Raw genomic sequence first — 6,000 nt, 5'->3', positions numbered from 1 at the left:
CTTGTTGCATATTATTGTTTTAACAGTGTAATCTAATTTCTTAAATACAGGGAAACTTAGTCTTAATGACAATTTTACTGACCACTTATTTTGTTGTAATTTTGAATAGTAATAGAAATTTAAGGTTTTTGCAAATCAATTGTTCGAAGACTTTGTGACCAGTTTACTTAGATAATATATACAATGAGTAGTAACCAAGACCAGAGTACATTTTGCGACTTTATCCTACAAGGGGACAGCACCGCTCATGCTGACCAAGCAAGTTATAAACGAGAGAGTAAACCGGAGTAAATCAGAAGCCTTGATGGCCACTTACTCCTATGATGGACCAATGTGGGGAGATTTTAGCAAGTGGACAAGTAACATTCAAATATCCAAGACTTATACAGTCGAACCCGTTTAATATGACCACGGATCAAACATCTAGTTTCAAGGTGTTTGATGGTCAAGATCATTGCACGGCTGGCAGGTACAATGTAAAAGGCCAGCACATTTGAGGTATGGAGACTGTGATTGGCCATGGAGTGGACATCAATGGAGATCAGGGCAGCAGCATTGGGACCCAGACCAGTGGGCAACCCAATGTTTGTTTGATGACCCAGGTTGTTGGAAGACCTCACCCTGAAAGTCCCTTGTATTTTTAAAGGTCTCGCTCACATGGTTTAATCGGCGAGAGGGTTATCGGTGGTACGAGTGGGGCACATGTATTTTACAGTAGGCAGCCGGCTCATACACAACAGGAGGGGGGAGGCAGAAATTCCAAGATTATGTACAACGGCGAAAGGCAAGTAAGTACCGGTGATTATTACGACTGTATGGATGTACAACCACAAAGTCATGTAGCAAACCATCCTAGTTTAATTATACTCAAGACAACCTTAAAGAGAATGTATAAAAAAAATGCACATGTAATTGACAATACAGTGCACCCGGAAACCGGCAACATTTTCATTTTTTTGTGTTGGCTTTCTTTAGGGATTCTGCTTTACTCTATTTTTAAATGTTATGTTCAGCAATCACGCCCAGAAAACATGAATAAAGCAATAACTGTAACTTTAAAAGTCATTTATTCCCCCAGGAGAGAAAAAGACAGACAAGTTTTAGTCGAGGTGTTACAGACTGTCAGCAATCCTTACAAGAATTAAATATGGTAATCTTGAGAATCAATAAGCCAAAAAAGATTACACTTTTATATATTATAAAAAATAAGATCCAGATGCTATTCATAGGCATCAATCGAATGCGAGCCTGCCAAATTATCAGATTTTGTCTGAATTTTTAATGTCATTTGAAAATCCCAAAAGGCTAGAAGGAACTTATCAAGAAGTAAATGTACAGCCGTACACTTTATCTTTATATCTTTCAAATTCTGTAGTCACACATATCAGCTTCATTTTACAGAATTATTGTTTATTATTTGTTGTTTTTGTATTTTTGTCAACCACAGATCCATTGCTTTAGGTCATCTTAACATGTGATTTTTTTTCTACCTTAATCTGATGTACATTCCTTATCTGTAATTAAGCCATTGGTAACTGCAGAGCCTACTTCAAGTCTATCTCCGCTGTAAGCATCATCCCCAGAGTCAGCCCCAGTAGAATCATCACCATTGTTATATACCCCAGAATTAACCTTAGATTTTTCTTCGCCTGTGTCAACTAGTGATGCTAGATCGACACATATTTCACGAAATACAACTTCTACACATGTGTCACTTGCTATCTTGTCTACTACAACGTTGCCAGTTTTACCAAAATTCCAACAAATAGAATCTAAATATTATGACCTGATAAAAATCAAGAATACCCCATTTGAAGTGGACACAACTCATGCAGTATCTAATTATGAGTTATAAATGCATGATCCTCGTACATATCTTAAAGATTCTCCATCTGCCTATGTTTACACTACATATTCCAGTTTCATCAAAGAGCAGCGGATCCGAGCTCTACAGCTTGGCGTAGATACATCTGATATTAGTTACGCTTGCAAAGGTACGACTGTCATCAAAAGGGAGAAAGTGCTCTTTGATAATGGAAATGTATACATGTATTGTCTGGAGACTTCTATTTTTCCGAATCCTACAGAAACTGCAGCAAGGGCAAAATAGACACAAACAACATCGTTCAACTGTAAACACTACGGACGCCATCCATATTTGCGAAAAAGCTACAATAAAAAATATCGCGTTGTGACTGTGTAAAAATAAACAAATAAATAAATAAATAATAAATAAAATTCATCTTATAAACATAACTTTTTGAGAGTGAAATCTGGTATAAAATTTTCGTTTAGAAATTTCAGTGTGACACAAATTATATTCAGTATAACTTGTGAATACCTGGAAATATTATTTATCTGGTGTAAAAACTTCATCTTTATTAGGAACACAACATTCTACAACAAAGTGAAAGATAACTATATCAACTTTAACAAGGACAGAAAAATTTATGGACATTTAATTTGAGAAAAAATCTTTTGCTATATGTATATACATATTTAAGGTAATCGATTATGAATACTGGAAATATCAGTGAGTCGATTAGTCTTTGATTCTTAATTTATGTATATTTGAAAATCTATTGTTACTTTATAGATGTATACAATTCTATTACGTAGATAGTAGTAAGTTGGGTAATCCGCGCACACGTCTCACTTTATTGGGATTTCGACACAGCATATTGTTTCTCAGACTCAACAGAATTACATATAGGTAATGCGAAGAGACGACAGACGGAATGCGAATATACTATAGATTTTATGTATCGTACTTTTGCCCTCCTTCTGTCACATATCGCTTTTTTGCCTCAAAAATCCAATAGTGAAAACACGAAGAGACGACAAATTCTCAAAAAGCTTTGTCTTCCCTTTGTGTTTTCTCATTTTTGCATTACCACATTTTAGTCGAAGAAGCGAAAAGACGACATGGCGTAAATCAGCCACTATATTTATTCTTATTTTTGAGCTTTGAGAAAATGTGTATTAAATTCTATAAAATATTTCTGTTACTTGTTTTTCAATTTCATTAGAGGAACTTTAAATTATTTTAAGAAATATACAAATGTACTATTTTAAAACATGTTTTTTCTTTTATTAATTTGTGCATGTGTTTACACACAGTACTGGTATCTAAGCAGTATCCGTCGGCTAGTAGTATCCGATGATATGGTTATTTTCGTTTACCGCAATTCTTCAAAATTGAAGGTACGGCTTTTTCAGAACGCTTTCTTCAAAGGAAACGCTCGACTGAATTACTGCCATCAAAGGTAAACTTTAGATATTATCATCGTTCTCACCTTTAGATTTGACAAACAGGTGTGTTTACATGTTCTCGGATATAAGGACTTCATGTATACATTGTCATTATTTTGTTTTTAAGATCCCAAAAAGTACAATGATGATGATCTGATGAACGCTGTTTCGGCTGTTAAAAATAAGCAGTTAACAGTATCAAATGCTTCAAAGGAGTTTAACATCCCAAGAGCAACTATATCTGATGGCTTGTCAATTATGTTCTATACATGACCGGACAAGGTTTTCCGTTCACAAGAAGGATGGTCAGATGCTACGTGCAGGAAATAATCAAACGTTCAGGTATGTTATTTTAAACCTACCGGCATAGATATATTCCAAAATTAAGAATTGGCAAAATAAGTCCTCATAATACAGGACAAACACTTACTTTAATATTGGTAGTTGCGAGTCTCTCCCTCACACACGCGCGCACGCTCGCACACACATCTTCCAAAATACATTTTCAATATTTTAAGATGAGATAAAGAGTAAAAATGTCATTCTTGTGTTTTGAACAAAAGTTATGATGTAATATTATTACATTACAGGTTGAGTTTCACTCTTCAACATGAACAAAGGTCCCAGCGACGAATGGTTCAGAAAACTTGTACCTGACTACACGCAACTCGCAAATAAGACAAATGTACATAATCAAACTCAGTATCGACGCATCTCTATTATCGACGTATTACAAAATTTATGTAATTTACAATCACCACCAATCAAAAAAATGTTGTTTATTGCTTCACTCTAACTTTGGTTATTAAGTTCACATTTAAGCTTAGTGCAGGGACAAAAATAATTTTAATAACGTCAGTACGAGTATTATTGCTTTATTATAATATAATGTCTACGTGACTTTAGACCTAAGCAAATTAAACAGATTGGAATCTTCTATATATAGCTTTTTTCTACAACATACCCTTTTCTACAGTCATTTTTTTACTTGATCTTCTTTTATGGTATAAACTTTTTTAGGTGATCAATTGCGACGAAACTGGCTGGTCAGGAAAAGAATGTACCAGAGCAAAGGTAATTGGTCCAAAGTCAGGTCACATATATCAACAAAACATTATGAGCAACGACCATCTATGCGTATCTGCTGATGGAATTTTCATCCCAACTATAATTTTCTATTTGGACTGAATGCCGCACCGCAATTACAAAAGATGGTTTGCCAGGTAAAGAAATCTCAATTCCATATTCTATAATCATGGTCAATCAATAAATATTAATTTTCAGATTATACACAAAAGTTTTCTACGTGTTTATCGAATATGTACATTTGCATCGCCAGATTTTATCCAATGTCATGTAATGTATACTAGTGTCTTCTTTTTATCCGTGTTTACGATGTAAGAAGGAATTTTCTTTAGAAAAATAACTTAGTTTTTTTCTATTTACACAGTTCTTTCATAATATAATTTATACCCTTTATTTCAGGTTCATGGCTTTTTAGTGCTTCTGAGAGACGGTGAGTATATGGACACCAGCATATTTATTTAATGGTTTATTAAGTAGAGAAATACAGAATCCCTAAAGAAAGCCCAAAACGACAAAATCAAAATGTTGCAGACTCGGTTTGATTGAGCCTGTTCATGGACGGTAATGAAAAGTGCAAGTTACCGTCCACGCTCCCTAAAAAGTCTTTTTATCAAATTGTGGGAAAGAGGGGCCTGTAGTCCTACTTATGGACAATCATGAATCACATATATTCTTGCCTCTAGTAAAAATGCCAGGAAGGAAAAATTAGAAAAAACGCATTACTTTTAGGCCTTGGATGGGCCATTAAAATATAAGATGACCAGACTTGCCTCAAGTGTTGGATATGCTCGACCTGGCTGCAGTACAGGCAAGTCTCGGTTATCTTACTGAGATATACCATCGACCAGACTGCACCGAGCTCTGTCAAGGAGGCATTCCAATTGGCTGGTATAATGCAAGTCAATCCTGAAGTAATCGACGCCAGCCAGTTTATACCACAAATCTTCCCTATAGAGGAACGTGGAACAAACGAGGCTACAAGAACATGCGATACATGCGGCCAGTTCATTGGGGGAAATCCACTGGTTAAAAGAGTTCCGGCATGCCTGGCAGAAGTTTTAATCACACCACAAACAAAGCCTCTATCTCGCCCGCCAAAAAAAAACAATAATAAATAAAAAAAAAACGTCATAACAAGGCAGTCACAAGCGGTAAAGTGTTGTTGGGAGAAGAAATACTCCAAATGCTAAAGGTAAATCAAATAAAACACTGATATATTTGAGTAAAACAAAGATATCAATAATACAGTATCTAGTTTCTGTAATCCTTCTCCTCTTAATTCTAAATTTTCTCATGTCTGAAAGAAGTTTTACATCATAACATGCATGTAATTTAGGATTGTCCGATTAATGGCAGGAATGTGAAGAGACAGAAATAAAAAGACAGGAGGAAAGAAAAAAACGTGAAGAAAAGAGGGATTTAAAACGTAAACAAAAATTGGTAGAAGATGAGTTAAAGGCTGCAAAAAGACAGAAAAGAGAGACAGAAAAAATAAAGAGAACATGAAAAGTTAAAAGAGAGAGAGAGAAAGAAAAGAGAAATGTGGGAAATATGCCAATAAAAGTAAACGTGTGGTGTTTGTGATGAAAGAGGAAGGGTATATGATGAACAATATCGCGTTGAATGGTATATGGTTGTGATAATTAATTATGTGTAACAACA

The 6,000-nt window shown here is 35.0% G+C and overlaps 1 pseudogene; it reads left to right on the top strand.

The window, feature by feature from the left end:
* The first annotated feature begins 323 nt into the window (after positions 1-323).
* The window catches only part of LOC132747329 (cationic amino acid transporter 4-like), a 28,737-nt pseudogene continuing 23,060 nt past the window's right edge, over positions 324-6,000 (top strand).

This window comes from Ruditapes philippinarum, unplaced genomic scaffold, assembly GCF_026571515.1.
Source record: "Ruditapes philippinarum isolate M1 unplaced genomic scaffold, ASM2657151v2 ctg3269_1_1_1_1, whole genome shotgun sequence".
In the NCBI taxonomy this organism is placed as follows: Eukaryota; Metazoa; Mollusca; class Bivalvia; order Venerida; family Veneridae; genus Ruditapes; species Ruditapes philippinarum.
This window is presented reverse-complemented; position numbering and strand designations above follow the sequence as displayed.